The following is a 16,387-nucleotide window of genomic DNA, read 5'->3' as shown; positions in this document are numbered from 1 at the left end:
GCCACATAACACTTGTATGGCATATATTGGTTTAAATGAATCTAATTGAATTAAGTATAAATCAAATAGACAATGAAAGGAGGGATTGCAAAGAAATTTCTCTTTGTAGTTTATGCAGAATAATGGAGTAGAACAAAATGTAAAAAATAAAATTTAAAAAAATCAAGCAGGACGGGCAACGTCATAAGATGCCAAGGTATATTATATGTTCTATTATGTTCAACAAAGTTGCTAAACTTATAAATTACCACAGAAACATAACTAGAAAGAGAAGCAAGGGAATTATTTGCTGAAAGTACATAAGCTCATATAAGCTAGCCTATCGGCTATTTCTGTGTATTATTTCCCTATAAAGACATCAACAGGGTTTAAAAGTAAAGTTTCTTTCTATATTAAGCAAGCATTAAAGACCAGTAAAGAAGACTCCCAGAAACTTTAAAATAATTTCTATCAAATAAAATTGCATTGCAAATAAAGATTCTAATACCCAAGTTGGGGCTAAGTCATGTCTCAAGTGCTGGTGAAATCAGCATCTAGAGTTTGGGAGTATCAAGTTCTACTGGTAAAGTCCCTGAATGTACTCCCAATTACCAGGAGGCATTTTGAGGTGAATGAATAGTAAACTTTTAGTAGTGGATAAAGACAACTGTTTCCAAAGCTTCAATAAAGAAAGGGAATAGCCTAGAATATATGTGAAATTCTATAATATATGGGTAACTTAAAAATATTGTATTTTAACATGTAAATAATAATACTCATCAAAATAAGAGCATAAAACACAAAAGAGCGATATAAATAATGTATAATTTCAGCATGACAGCACTTCCCATATTGTACGATTAATATGCTAACTACAAAAACATACCACAATGATTGATGAAGAAAAATTTTAATACTTTCCTTTCATTTTAATGTCATTCTACCCACTATGGTAACTTAAGCAAATGATTAAATGAAACAAAGGACAAAATAGAAAAAAAAAAAAAAAGCAATATTATAAGGTTGAAGCATATCCTTCGCATCTTTGGGTAAAATATACAAATTATGGAGTTATTACTACTATGGTTTGTGTTATGTTCTTAAATGTGAAATTTTACTTTTCTCTAGCTTCATTGAGATATAATCAACACATAACATTATGTAGGTATAAGGTGTACAACATGTTGATTTAATTAATTAATTTATTTATTTAGAGAGTAGGAGAATGTGCAAAGTGGGAGGGAAAGAGAGAGAAGGATAGAGCGAATCCCAAGCAGGCCCCGTGCTGCTAGCACAGAACCCAGTGTGTGGCTCGAAATCACAAACTGTGAGTGAGACTAGGATCTGAGCTGAGAGCAAAAGTCGTTCCCTTAACAGATTGAACCACTCAGGAGCCCAGGAAAAATGTATAATTTTAATAAGCTAATTATTTTGTATTTTGTTTAATTCATATAGCCTTATCATGCCATCCCATCACATCACTATTCTTAATTTAGTATTGTTTTATATTGTGCTTTTATTTGTCAGGCACTTATATAAATGTATTTATAAATATTGAGTCATTTAACCCTCAAAATAACCCCAAAGCTGGCTACTATTAACATTACAGATGATAAAATTGAGGCATAATTAGGTAAACTAATCTGTACAAGTTCAGGCAGCAAGTATATGGTAGAGTTAGAATTCAAACTCAAGTATTCTGCTTTTAGAATCTAACTTCTTAAAACAAAACACTATTGCAGAACTGTACATTGCTACAAAAGTTTTAAAAATAATCTGGAAATATTTATCACAATGAAAATACATCCACATTCTGGCATTTTATGTTATTTAAAAGAGTTAGATGCATATATACAAACCCTGAGGATATTGGAAAAATGGAAATTCAGAGTAATATATTACAAAACTACTTCTGGAGTCTTTATTTATTTTTCTGCATGTATCTAATTACTACTTTTACCCTACAATGATATTAAATTGTTTACAGTAATGTGGTATTTTCTGAGGAAATTTTCCTTTCCTTTCCTGTTTCCTGAGAGTTTTTCATGGGTTTTTGTTTTGTTTCAATGAAATATTTACTCTTTCACAGAAACCTTAAGAAACACAAGAGATGAACATAGGGGAAGGGAAGGAAAACCCAGATAAAAAGAGAGGGAGGCAAACCATAAGGTAACCACTCTTAAATAAGGAGAACAAACTGAGGGCTGCTGGAAGGAAGGCAGGTGGGAGGGATGGGTGTCAAGGAGGGCACTTGGGATGAGCACCAGGAGTTACATGTAAGTGATGAATTACTGAATTCTACTCCTGAAACCATTACTACACTATATGTTAACAAACTTGGATTTAAATAAAATAAATAAATAAATGAAAATGAAATCAGTTTATCAAATTAAAAAAAAACTGGGGATAAGTTTTGAAATTTTTAATGTTGTTAAATATTCCACTTAAGAACACAGCATTCTTCCCATTTGTTCAAAAAGATTTTACAATCTTCAGTATCATTTTATGAATTTTTAATGTCCTCTTTCATTCATATTAAATATCCTTCTATCCTTGTTATTATATAATTTTGTACTTTTTAAATAAATTATTTCCTCATTCCCATTAAGTTCAGTCTGAAGAATCCAGTAGGGGTAAATGGTAAATTTACTGAAGTTTCTGTGATACTTCAAATTCCGCAGGTGTAGTTTCAATCTTCTTCGTTAATTTTCTGGCTGCTATTTACTTTTTTTTTAATTTTTGTTTTTTTAATGTTTATTTCTGAGAGAGAGAGACAGACAGAGCAGGAGCTGGGGAAAGGCAGAGAGAGGGAGACAGAATCTGAAGTAGGTTCCAGGCTCTGAGTTGTGAGCACAGAGCCTGATACAGGGCAGGAACTCACGAACCATGAAATCATGACCTGAGCCGAAGTTGAACACTTAACTCACTGAGCCACCCAGGAGGCCCAATATGTTTTAAATATTCTCCCCAGTGAGTTTATCTTTACATTATATTTATTTCTGATATAGTCCATTTTACCTTTTTTTGAAGGAAATATTATGAAGAATATGAACTAGGTGATCATAGATAGATGAACATCAGGTATATATATTTATATGTAAGGCTGTATGTAAAAATCAAATATATATTATACATATGCAATATAATTGCATGTGTAAACATCAAAAAGACTAAGAAGATAGTTTGAATCTCTTCTAAATTTGCATCATTTAAAAACATAGTTCTTGGGATTTTTTTTCTTTCCCCATATTATATATAATGTGCATAATTTAAAAATCAGAAGAAAAGTGATAGGTATTTAAAGAGTAAAACACTTTTGATAAAACATATGTAAAGAGACAATATAGGTAATTAAACACTGCCTCTCACAGGCATATCCATTTATCTATGCCTTTTCAACAATTGTGTCTATTCATATGCTTAAGTTCCAAGCAAAGTAATAGCCAATAAAATCTTGAGGGAAAAATACAGGGACACCTGCATTCACCCACAAATGGAATTTTTTTCCTTAAAAATGAGCTCAGGTTGCATGTTGATTTTAGTTCCTTTTCTAAGAATATACTGCCAACTCATTGCTACACTACTTAAAGGAGGAATGATTAAATTCAGAAAGGGTTAGCTTAATATAATTCATCAAATATTTAGTATTAACTGTAGCTTCAAGCAATAGATCTACCTTATTTATCATAAATACAAACAAAAGAAAAAAATCAATAATACTGTTTTGAAATCTCTTTTCATGTCTGGAATGAATGAGTTTCCATGCTTTCAAAAACATATTTTAAATATAGTAGGTAGATATTATTGTGGTGTTATTTTTGTTATACTAACATTTTACTGTTGGAGAAAGGAGATTTTCCAATTATTTCTACCACATTTTAATTAGCATCCTAGATAGGACTAATTCTTGAAAAAATATTAAATTAAAATACTAGCTTCTTAAACAAACAACAAAAAAAAACCCTGGCCCTTTAAATGTCACAAGTCATTATAAAAGACTCTAATGTTCCTAAATCCTCCTCTTCATCTTGATTTATGACACAATTTTTCAAATTGAGAATCTAGAGTTAAAACAGAAAACAAAAATAAAAATCATGTTGGATTAGAATGAGGGCAACAATGTGAATAAAAGTTTCTTTCCTCTGATATTACTGTTATGAACTAAGATCCGTTACAGATTCTTCATAACCACTACTTTCTTCTTATACAACCTGCTTTTTTAATCTCCAAATCTGTCAGAAAAATACTCTGAAATTATTCTTGTGTAAATTTAATTGCTTTTATATTTATAAAAATATTATAATTTTAATAAACATGTTGGAGGTAGTAGGAAGTCAGAAATATCTAAAATAACTCTAAAACTTCAGCATTAATTAGCTACATTTTGAAGATAGACCCCAATGTGATAACTTTTTCCTATGTATCTTTTAACTTATCATAAAATTGTAATGTTTACTTAATACATAATGCTGCTCAAACTTAAACTTAATGGTTATAGTTTGATTTGGAACAAGTAATGAGCATTTTTCATGTTTTGAGTTACTTGGAGTTAACTCTAGGTAAAATGGCATGTAATATTGATGTTGGAGAAGAAGTTAGAGGGAGTTCGTGAAATTTTCCCCCCCTCCTGCTCCCCCTCCTCCTCCAGTCTCTCCTGCATTTATTCCTACCATTTTAAGAGATATTTTTTTATTTAAATTCAGTGGTGGGGCGCCTGGGTGGCTAAGTCAGTTGAGCGACTTAGGCTCAGGTCATCATCTCACGGTTTGTGAATTAGAGCCCCACGTAGGGCTCTGTGCTGACAGCTCAGAGCCTGAAGCCTGCTTCTGATTCTGTGTCTCCCTCTCTCTCTGCCCTACCCCCACTCATGCTCTCTCTCTGTCTCAGAAATAAATAAACATTAAAATTTTTTTATTGAAATTCAGTGGACAGACATGTAATCACCTGAGAGACACTGAATCAATTGAAGTGTAATTGACACACAATATCCTATTAGTTTCAGGTGTACATAATAGTGATTTAATATGTTTATGTATTATAAAATGATTCCCACCATAGTTATCATTTGTCACTGCACAAAGTTATTACAGTATTACTGACTATATTACCTGTGCTCTACATTACATCCCTATGACTTATTTATTTCATAAATAGATTATACCTGTTAATTGCCTTTTCTTATTTTGCCTGGGCACCAGTCCCTCCCCACTCTCTTAACCAAAAGTTTGATTCATGTATCTGAGTTTGTTTCTGTTTTATGTTTATTCACTTGTTTTTTTACATTACACATACAAGTGAAATCATATTTGTCTTTTTCTGTCTTAGTTCACTTAGCATGCCACCCTTCACGTCCATCCATGTGGTTGCCAAAGGCAATATTTTCTTCTTTTTTTATGGTTAATATTCTATTGTGTTTGTGTGTGTGTGTGTGTGTGTGTGTGTGTGTGTGTGTGTGTACCACATTTTCTTTATTAACTCATCTATTGATAGACACTTATGTTGCTTCCATATCTTGGCTATTATAATCCTGCAATAAACATAGGGGTGCCTATATCTCTTTGGACTGGTGTTTTACTTTGTTGTTGTTGTTGTTTGGTTTGGTTTGGTTTGGTTTGGTTTAGTTAAATACCCATAAGTGGAATTACTGGATCATATGACAATTCTGTTTTTTGTTTGTTTGTTTGTTTGTCTGTTTTTTGTGCGTTTTTTTTTTTTTTTTGCAAAATCTCTACACTCTGCACTGATTTACATTCTCACCAACAGTGAATGAAGGTTCTCTTTTCTTCACATGCTTGTTATTTTTTTGTCTTTTTGATAACAGCCAATCAGACTTGTGTGAGGTGATATCTCATTGTGGTTCTGATTTCTATTTCCATAAAGATTAGTGATGTCAAGCATCTTTTCATGTGCCTGTTGGCCATCTGTATATCTTCTTTGAAAAAATGTCTATTCAAATCCTCTGCTCATTTTTAAATCAGGTGATTTATTCTCTTGACATGAACTCATACAAGTGTTTTATATATTTTGGATATTAACCACCATGAGGTAAACAATTTTCCAGTCTAGCTCCCATTTAGTAGACTGCATTTTTGTTTTGTTGATGGTATCCTTCATTGGACATAAGTTTTTAGTTTGATGTAATTCCTTCTGCTTATTTTAGGTTTTTTTTTTAAGTTTACTTATTTATTTTAAGAGAGAAAGAGAGGGGGGTGGAAAAGGAGAGAGAACCTTAATCAAGCTCCACACTGTCAGTGCAGAGATTGACGTGGGACTCGAACTAATGAATCATGAGATCATGACCTGAACCAAAGTTGGTCGCTCAACCGAGTGAGCCACCCAGGCACCCCTACAAGGATTTATTAAACTCCAAACACTTATATCCTATAAGCAACTAAACGTTTTTACTCTGAGCTCATAAAATAAAACCTCACACAAAAAGCCAAAGCTGATAGAATTGGTTTTCTTCATCCCCAACCCCTGCACAAACCTCTCCACCCGATTTTCTAGTTATATTAGTTGATTTGCCCTTGAGTCCAAGATAATAACTCTGGTATTATTCTTGGTTCTTCTTTCTTTCTTAGGACCAATATCTAAATGTAAACCAGAGAATACTTTTTTGTTTCTTATAAATGACAGCAGTACAAAAACCTGGGCAGTTCTTCTCATACCCAGTATCACTGTACATTCTCAGTACATGTTTTCCCTTTCACTTTGAGCAGAGATGCACTTTCCACTATCCTATATGAAACCAATTCATTCACTTGTGCAGTGGGGTCCATTCTGCTTCTCTACTTCAGAACATCATTCTACCAACTCTCCCTTGTCTTTTCTACACTAAAAGTTTTTCATTCAAGACCACATCATTTCCAGGGGTTACTGGGTGGCTCAGTTGGTTGAGCGTCTGACTCTTGATTTTAGCTTCAGGTCATGCTCTCAGGGTTGTGGGATGGAGCCCACGTTGGGCTCTATGCTGAGTATGGAGACTGAGATTCTCTCTCCCTCCCTCTGACCTTCTCCCCTGCTCTCTCTCTCTCTCTCTCAAATTAATTAAAATATGTTTAAATCTATGTCTTTTCCATCAGCATAGAGCAAACCAAACAAGATAAAGCAAAAATAAGTGTTCCCTTTTGCTTGAAAACTGCTGTCGGGGCGCCTGGGTGGCGCAGTCGGTTAAGCGTCCGACTTCAGCCAGGTCACGATCTCGCGGTCCGTGAGTTCGAGCCCCGCGTCGGGCTCTGGGCTGATGGCTCAGAGCCTGGAGCCTGTTTCCGATTCTGTGTCTCCCTCTCTCTCTGCCCCTCCCCCATTCATGCTCTGCCTCTCTCTGTCCCCAAAAAAAATAAATAAACGTTGAAAAAAAAAAAAAAAGAAAACTCTGCTGTCTTATGAGTTACTGTTATTTTCTCTATTCCTTTTATTCCATCATCTCTCTATTTTTTAAATAACTTAAATGAATGCTTTACACATCAAAATTGGATTCACAAGTCCCCATTACCATACTCATCAATATTAACAAGTTTCCTAAATATGTTCTGCATTAGTTTTCTTGGTTATAAGTTGACAATAATATAGAAACATCTTTAACATAAAAGTACATTTAATTGCATCTGTTTCCCATGAACACATTAGTCATTTAATGATTATTATATTGGCCATTTCCATTGGTTGGCAGGAGGCTCTTCCAGTTAAAATTTCTACTGAATCATTTTTCATGCCAGAGTTAGTTCATTTTCAGCCTGAAGAATCACCTCTCCTAATTGGCCACCCTGAAGATGGTCTTCTAATCTCTTAATATCTGATTCCATTTAACCATGTTCAGTTTCTCATTCATAATCTGTTTTGTATACTCTTGATATGCTGCATTTTTAGGAATTTGTTCAAGAACATCAAGAATCTTTGTGTACAATATGCTTAGCCATTTGTGTGGACCCTCACATATAGCCAAACACACGAGGCCAGTGATCTTCTATAGCAAACCCACCATAATGTCTCCATGATCTCTGAAAACTACTGCAAAGTTTTCACCCAGACCACTACATAAGAAATAACTGTTGATATTGTCAAACAATTTCTTAAACTATGTCTATTATAATGGATTCTACTTTTAAAATATTGCTTATAAATAGAGAATATGATACAATCTAATATTTGAATAATGTCTTTAAATGATCTTATCTTGCAGAAAAGGATTGCTTGGAATATGTGTTGTGTATCCTTAAGTATATTCAAATTCTTTTTCTGTCCTATTTCTTTGATAAGTTCCTTCAACACATTATTTAATAAAATTGGAGATAGCAGGCATTCTAATCTCATTCCTGATTTTAAGTGATATGATTGTCCTATTTCAGCATAATGTATGATATTAGCTTTCGGGTTTTTTTAATAAGATAATATTTGATAATTTTTTTATTTTAATCTCAAATAGATTTTGATTTATAATAAATGTATTTCTATTTTTATTGAGTTAATCATATACTTTTCACCTTTAATATATTAATGTGAATTATATTAATATATGTCTAAAGTTATAGAGAGAAAACTGGTAGGAAAAAGTTAAATTTTATAAGACAGTAAAGCTATAATTTAAGTTCTAGCATTTAACTACAAAGCCTATGAATCTATCCATTACCATATATTATCAATAATCTTATGCTATGTACAGGGGACATAGGGCATAAAGTTGAAAGTAAAAGAATAGAAAATAAGACACGAATTTTTCTGTGGTTTCCCTATTATGTGACTAGATAAAGATTTTTTTTTACTGTCTCTATGCAGTGTTACACTTTCAAGCACATCTTTGCATTATAAAATGAATGCTACAATCCAAACAACCACTATAGTACTCATACATAGAGTCACAGATTTTTTTTCAATGAATTTTTTTTTTTTTTTGACAAAATGTACTCTTGTACCTAGTGGGTAATTAATTCAAGTAAATACATGAATAAATAAATTTCCATTTTTAGGCTATAGACTTCAAATAATTCAGTTTTTTGACCTTAGATATTATTTTTATTAAGTTTTTTAGTTTTAAAATTAGTGTCTACATGTAGTGTTATATTAGTTTCAGGTGCATAATATACTGATTCAGCAATCTATACATTACTCAGTGCTCATCATGGTAAGTGTACTCTTTCATCCCAGTCACTTATTTCCCCCTTCCCCCCCACTCACCTCCCCTGCCATCACCATCAGTTTGTTCCCTATAGTTAAAGAGTCTGATTCTTGGTCCCTCGTTTTCTCTCTCTCTCTCTCTCTCACCATTTTTTTTCCTCTAAGATGATGTGAAGTTCTGGAGTCATAAAGTTTAAAGAATTTTACTTGCACATAATTTATTTGCATGTCAGGTCAGTTTAAAACACATTTACACTTATGGACTAATTATATACATTTACCACAACTTTATATTATTCAACTATTTGATAAGTCAAAGTATTTCTTAATTTTCCAGTCATTCAAAGATTGTCTTAAGATAAATAACAGAGAAATATTTCATTGAAAAATGGTATTAAGATTCATAACCAGATATTGCAGATTGGGATGGAAAATTACTTCATTAAATTATATCAAGAGGGATGAAGGACAAATTTTTAGAAAAGATAATGACTTCAGATTTAATTAAAATGTTAAATTATTGTCAGAATAAAGGTCATAACCATAAAATGTAATTGAAAGGAGTTCATTATCACTTACCCCAAGGTATTATTTCCATTTCAGAGTATATATTGCATATTTGAGAATAAAATATAGAATGAATATTTTTTTGTGATGAACAAACTGGGAAGATAAGAATTTTTATACATTAAAAAGCTTGGTTTTTAAAAATTCATCATATCTCTCTACATCTTTAGTCTACTGTCTTTAATCTGTACTCTAGTAATTTAACAATAATTTTTGTGATATTGTGGGCTAATAGAGTGATGGGAACCAGTCCAATTAAATTTTTCTCACATTATCAAAGTGTCCTTTTATAACCATTCTAAAAAGTAGATCTTTTTAAAATGTCTGCTATTCTCCGTCATTTATCATACATGTAGGAACTTTATTGTATATTCAAACATATATATCATCGTATAATACTATCAGTATGAAGCTATACGTAAAATATGCACCCAGTTTCAGTTCCTGGGATCACTAATGTTACTGCAACTACACTTTTTGGTGTCAAAGAGGAGAGGATATAGTGTATTTTGACAATTTTGAGGCTTCTATTAGTTGTATAATTCTAAAAGAATATCATTAAGTCTCCAAAGTCTTCTCATTTGTCAAATAAGGGAAGTGATAATAAACTTTAGGATTTAAGTACAACTTTTACAATCTGTAAAACAAGCAAATAAACAAAAACAGAAGTTGTAGGGAGTCAGAAGAGCAGAAGACTTACATGATCTTCATATTAGGCAAAATAATTATTTTCTCTAATTTCTGCCAATGAAAGTTTGTAACTCAAGCAGGAGGAAGTTTTTTGAGGCTGTAAGTACACACAATGAATTATAGCCTAGAGAGAGACAAGCAGATTTATAGTTAAATATATTTTAAGTGTGCATAATGGAAAGTTGGGAAAAAAATAACACACATCATGATGAAAACAATAAAGGAGAAGAGATTGAAAATTATTCATTCCTTCTTTCACATTGTTTAATGTTTGTATTGGTATTTTACGCTAAGTGAAGAATACTTTGATATGTTAGAGTTGTTTTAATTACAGAGATGCAAATTTATCATTAAGCAGTTTCTGTCTTTTGCAATGGACAGTCCTTGAGTTGCTGTTTTTCTAAACTCATATCTGTATTTACATGTAAATTTGTTGAACTGTAAGACATTTTCAGGGTTCTCTGATGTTAATTTACATGAGAAATGATGATTAAGATTCATTCATCAAGGCTCCTGGGTGGCTCAGTCACTTAAGCCTACAATTTCAGGTCAGGTCATGATCTCAATGTCTGTGGGTTTGAGCCCAGGTGGACTCTGTGCTGACAGCTCAGAACCTGGAGCTGGCTTTGGACTCTGTATCTCCCTCCCTTTCTGCCCCTCCCCCACTCAGGCTCTGTCTCTCTCTCTCAAAAATAAATAAACAAAGAAAAAAGATTCATTCCACTCTTATGAATTAGAATACAGGAGTTACTTTATTTGTACTGCTTCAACAGAAAAGAAATATATGTTATTTAATTCAAAACCTTTTACTTTGTGGAGCTAAACTGCAGGAAATTTTAGGTGTGGTTCTTAATAACAGTGTGCATTTTCTTTTTTTCATATAATATTAACTATACTTACAATGCTATACATTTTATTCCCATAACTTATTTACTTTACAACTGGCATTTTATACTTTTTGACCCCTTCTCCATTTCACCCACCTTCCACCTTCTGCTTCTGCCAACTATCAATCCGTTGTTCTCTGTTATCTGTGAATTTTTGTTTGCCTGCTTGCTTGCTTGATTTTTTAATTCCGCATATAAATAAAACAATATGGTATTTGTTTTTCTCTGCCTTACTTATTTCACTTAGAATAATGACCTGAAGGCCCATTTATGTTGTTGCAAATGGCAAGATTTCATTCTTTTTTTTTTATGGGAATAGTATCCCATTGCATATATATACCAGAATTTCTTTTTCCATTCATTCATCGATAGGCATTTAGGTTGTTTCCAGGCTTGCTATTGTAAATACTGCTGCAATGAACTTGGCACTGCAGATTTTTTTTTCCCAATTTAGTGTTTTTGTTTTCTTCAGGTAAGTAATTAGAAATGGTGTTGCCAGATCCTATGGTAGTCATAACTTTTTGAGAAACTTTCATACTGTATCAGTAATGCCATTCTTTTTCTCTTAATATAGCCTTTGTTTTAAAGTACACTTTTTCTTATGTAAGTATAGCTACCCCAGCATTCTTTTGGTTTCTATTTGCATGGACCATATTTTTCCCTATCTTTACTTTCAGCCTGTGTGTGCTTATACCTATAGTGACTCTCTTGTAGTCTGCCTATGGAGGGGTTTTGTTTTTGTCATTGTTGTATGTTTCTTTGTTTTTTTTTTTATTTATTCATTCTATGTATTTTGCTTGGAGACCTTAGACCATCTACACTTAAAATAATTATTGATTGGTATGTATTATTACTCTTTTGTTAACTGTTCTCTGGCTGTTTTGTAGTTCAACTCTTTTCTTCTTTTCTTTCTTTCTTCCTGTGTGGTTGGATGACTTTCTTTAGTGGCGTTTGTAAATTCCTTTCTCATCATCTTTGGTATATCTAGTATAGGTTTTTGCTTTGCGGTTACCATGAGGCTTACACATGACAATCTTTACTTATGACAGTATATTTTAAATTGATAACAATTTAAATTTGAATGCATTATAAAGCTCGACATTTTTACCCTCTCTTCTCATGTTTTATGTCATATTTTATCTATTTTCATCTTATATTTCCCTTAGCTAATTATCATAGTTATTTTCACTACTTTTCTCACCCTTCATACCAGATTACTAAGTGATTAATTCATTATTTTTACTACAGATTTACCAGGACCAGTAACATTATGTGCATTTTCTGATTGCAGAATTCTTTAATGAGAAATGTGTCTTTTCAAGAACATTGACTTTCAACTATCCCTCTTTCATTTGTTAAAAGCATTCAGTTTTTAGTGATAACTGGTGCATTTTAAAACGGACATTAAATAAAATGTTAAAAATATTTCAAGTATTATTTATATGAACTATAGCCTATTTCTTACCAAGTCATGAGAGGAAGAAAAAACACTAAGTGAAATGCACAAATTCTAAAAATTTAGGTTTCTGATCAAAATTGTATGTTACTTTAATAATTTTAGTAATTGTATGTTTCTTTAATAATTTTAATAATTGTATTTTACTTTAATAATTTTAATATTTACTAATAATTTAGTAATATCAAACCAATGAAGAGATTATTTTTACTAAATATTTTCTTAATTTATGCTTTTAAAAGTCCAACTGTGTCTATTTGGGATTATGCCACTGTATCATTCCAATGAGAAAACTGAAAAGTAGTTTTAGTTGCTCTTTAAAATCCATGATTTTTCCTACTAGATTACACTTGATTCAAACTGTAATGCTTTAACATTAGGTGTTTGCTACTGTTTCACATTCTCACATGGTAAGATAATAAGTTTAAATTACCTTATTTAATTTTTACTTATTGATGGTTCAAAACTAGATTGAGAAATAGGAAAAAGTGATCAGTTTTGGAATTGAAAAGAATATTAGTTTTCATTTAAAAATCTATGCAAGCTTAGTAATGTAGAAAGCAAAAACAAGCATCCTATCATATTTGTAAGAGAAATTGCTTGGAGAAATTGCAAATTATAATGACTCTTGACTCTTTGGGGGTATAAGACAAATGACTAACTTGCTATCATGAGAATAACAGTCCAGTTCAGGAAAAAACAGAATCTATGGATTTGATTACCCGGAGAAGATTCAAAGAATACCACATAATTATGAGAGATGATTATATATATAATATATGGAATATATTTATTTATTTTGAGTTCTTTTTTTTTATTTTGAGAGAGAGAGAGAGCGAGCGCTCTCAGGGACAGAGAGAAAGGGAGAAAGTTTACCAAGCAGGCTCCATGCTGTTAGCAGAGACCCAATGTAGGACTTATTCTCAGAACCATGAAATCATGACCTGAGCTCAAATCAAGAGTTGGATGCTCAACTGACTGAGCAACCGAGGTGCCCTCAGCATGAAATTTTTAATAAATTGCAAAATGCCAGCTATACACTAGTATGATAGTCTGAAACTGCTGGAGATCATAGCTATAGGAGCTCTCACATCTATTTGCAGGATTTTCCTTCAGGTTTTCACAGGAAAGTAGGTAGCATCCTGAGAATGCCACTTGCCCCAGTCAGTGCCTGGGGTGAGAGAAACACCCGCCCCCACAGGAACTCCACCCTTACCCATTTTCCCTGCCTCCTTAAGAATCAAGAGGCTGAACCTACAGAGGAGAAGCAGCAGAAAGAATTCTCTGAGGTTCCGGGGGAAACCTGCTACAGCTTGGGGAGGAGAACAAGGGGAAAACAGGTCCACTCCTGGAGGATGGCAGCAACAGATGATAGGCTCCTTTTACTGCTTAAGGAAGGACAGGATGTTTGTGAAGTCCACACTCTCAAAACCCAGTATCACCATGCCTGCTTAAGACAGTGACTTAATCAGAGTGTCAGAGAATGCCTGTCCAAACCACTGACACCCTGCCTTGCCGCAAGTGCCAAGGAGAACTACTAGAGTCTCTCTGCCAGCTGAACAAGCCAGGATCCAAAGCCAAGAGAGAAGCAGACACTGAGAAGTACTCCCGTGAAGTATGTTTCTCTTCAGCACAAGTTATTTTCTGAAGAATTTGAAGAGGTGGTGCACTCGGGGGAGCAAATAAAACAACAAAATTTAACCAAGCTCAAATTCTGATTTAACACCCAAAGCCTAGGAGAAGAAAGGACACGTTCATCACTAATCATTACAAAATAAAAACAAAAATCTTATTATGGGGGATAAGTTTAGGAATCCCCTGGGCTTACACCAATGGGTTGACAAGGCATAAAGAAATACAAGATCATAAAATGCTCACACCCAAGTTTGGGTAAACCAGATTGGCACCCCAAGAATAGGAGGGTGCAAAGACACCCTGACAATAGGGAGGCACAAAGGTGCCAGGTTTAAGGAGGTGCAAATGCACCCCAAAAAAGAGGGTGAAGAGCCCCCAGAATAGGGAGAGGCAAAGGCCTAAAATAGGTATGGCACAAAGGTGCCCAATATGCAGGTATATGAAATACACAAGATTAGATGTTCAGGGTGGAAGCACCCCAAATTTAGTACTATAGCAAAAAGCTGCTTTTATAGGAGAATAGGCTCAGGTTAGGTGAATTGGTGAATTGAACTATGGATTGCGCTTCAGGCAAAGCAGCCCAGATCGGAGATGATTAACGAAAGAAAAGGTGTCTTGTCAACCCTGAGGTTACTCCTCCTATCTGTCTCACCCCCTAGGCTGAGATAAACAGAGATGCTGCCTCATGTCCCCTGTAAACAACCCTTCTCCCGACTGCCCGGCACCTGGCTTTTGTTTTGTATTAACCCAAACCCCCAACCACAGATATCCTCAAGACCCCCTTTCCCTCATGTCCACAAGTTAATGTTCACAGATACATTGTCCCTTTGTGCACATCCATCGCCATGTTTGTAAGCCTTCTGATCCTAATAAAAATGGGGCAAGGACCCTTATTCGGAGCTCTTGTCTTTTCCCAGACATTAGCCATCTCTCGTTTTCAATCCTGCATTCACTCTTATTATCTTATTGTCTACCATCCTACATAAAATGTCTTATTTTCACACAAAAAAGGATACAAAACGGGAAGGAGAAGCACAGTCTGAAAAGGCCAAGCCATCACCAGAAAGTCAGATATGATAAATATGGTGACATTATGATACAAGGAATTTAAAACAACTATGATCATATTTGTTAATATGATACTATAATAAATTATGGTGTGTAAAAATCTCTAATTGAAAAGATAGGTGACATGCAATATTGTATAGGTAATTTTAGCAGAAAAGTGAAATAAATAAATAAAATGGAACTGGTATACATTAAAAACAAAGTTAACAGATGAAGAATGTCATCATTATGTAAATCAATTTATACAATGAATCCAGGAAAGAATCATTTGATTTGTAGGAGGGGGATAAATAATGTTTAATTAAATTAAAAAATGCAAAGAGAAAAAAAAAAGGTAAAAATAGTCAAACAATAGATCTAAGAGTTGTGAGACAAAATCAAACAACCTAACATATGCATAAATTGGAATCACAGAAGGAGGAAAAGGGAGAAAACAGGGCAAAAGAATTACTTAAAGAAGAATAGCTAAGCATTTCCAGCTAATGACAGACATCAAATCAGATACAACAAGCTCAGAGAACAGCAAGCAGGAAAAATATCAGAATAAACAAAACACAAAAACACCTAAAGCCCAAGACCTAGACAAATCATATAGAAACTCTTGAAAACCAAAGACATAGAGAAAACCTTGATGGAGGCTTACCTATAAAAGGAAATTACCTATTCAAATTACCTACAAAAGGAAAAAGGATAAAAATTATGGCAGACCCTCATCAGAATCCACACAAGTAAGAAGACATGTTTACATTGTTGTGAGAAGAAAAAAATGTCAAGCCAGAAATCTGTTTCCAATATAAATATGTTTTAAAATAAAGGTGAAAATACTTCCTCAGAAAAACAAAAGCTAAGAAAATTCATCATCAATAGCCCTATTGAATAAGAAATATTAAAGGTCATTTTTCACACAGAAATATGATATGGAGTAAAACTTGTATCTACACAAATAAATGAAGTGTCTAAAGTGGAATATGGAAGTAAAATCCCTTTTTCT

General features: G+C 33.3%; 1 pseudogene; it reads right to left on the bottom strand.

The window, feature by feature from the left end:
• Positions 1-7,622: 7,622 nt before the first annotated feature.
• LOC121028412 (NADH dehydrogenase [ubiquinone] 1 alpha subcomplex subunit 5-like) lies at positions 7,623-8,655 on the bottom strand (annotated as a pseudogene).
• Between the last annotated feature and the right edge of the window lie 7,732 nt (positions 8,656-16,387).

Source organism: Herpailurus yagouaroundi, unplaced genomic scaffold (assembly GCF_014898765.1).
Source record: "Herpailurus yagouaroundi ecotype Mexico unplaced genomic scaffold, PumYag 28, whole genome shotgun sequence".
NCBI classification, from domain to species: Eukaryota; Metazoa; Chordata; class Mammalia; order Carnivora; family Felidae; genus Herpailurus; species Herpailurus yagouaroundi.
The sequence above is the reverse complement of the archived record's forward strand: the minus strand, read 5'-3'. Positions and strand labels throughout refer to the sequence as shown.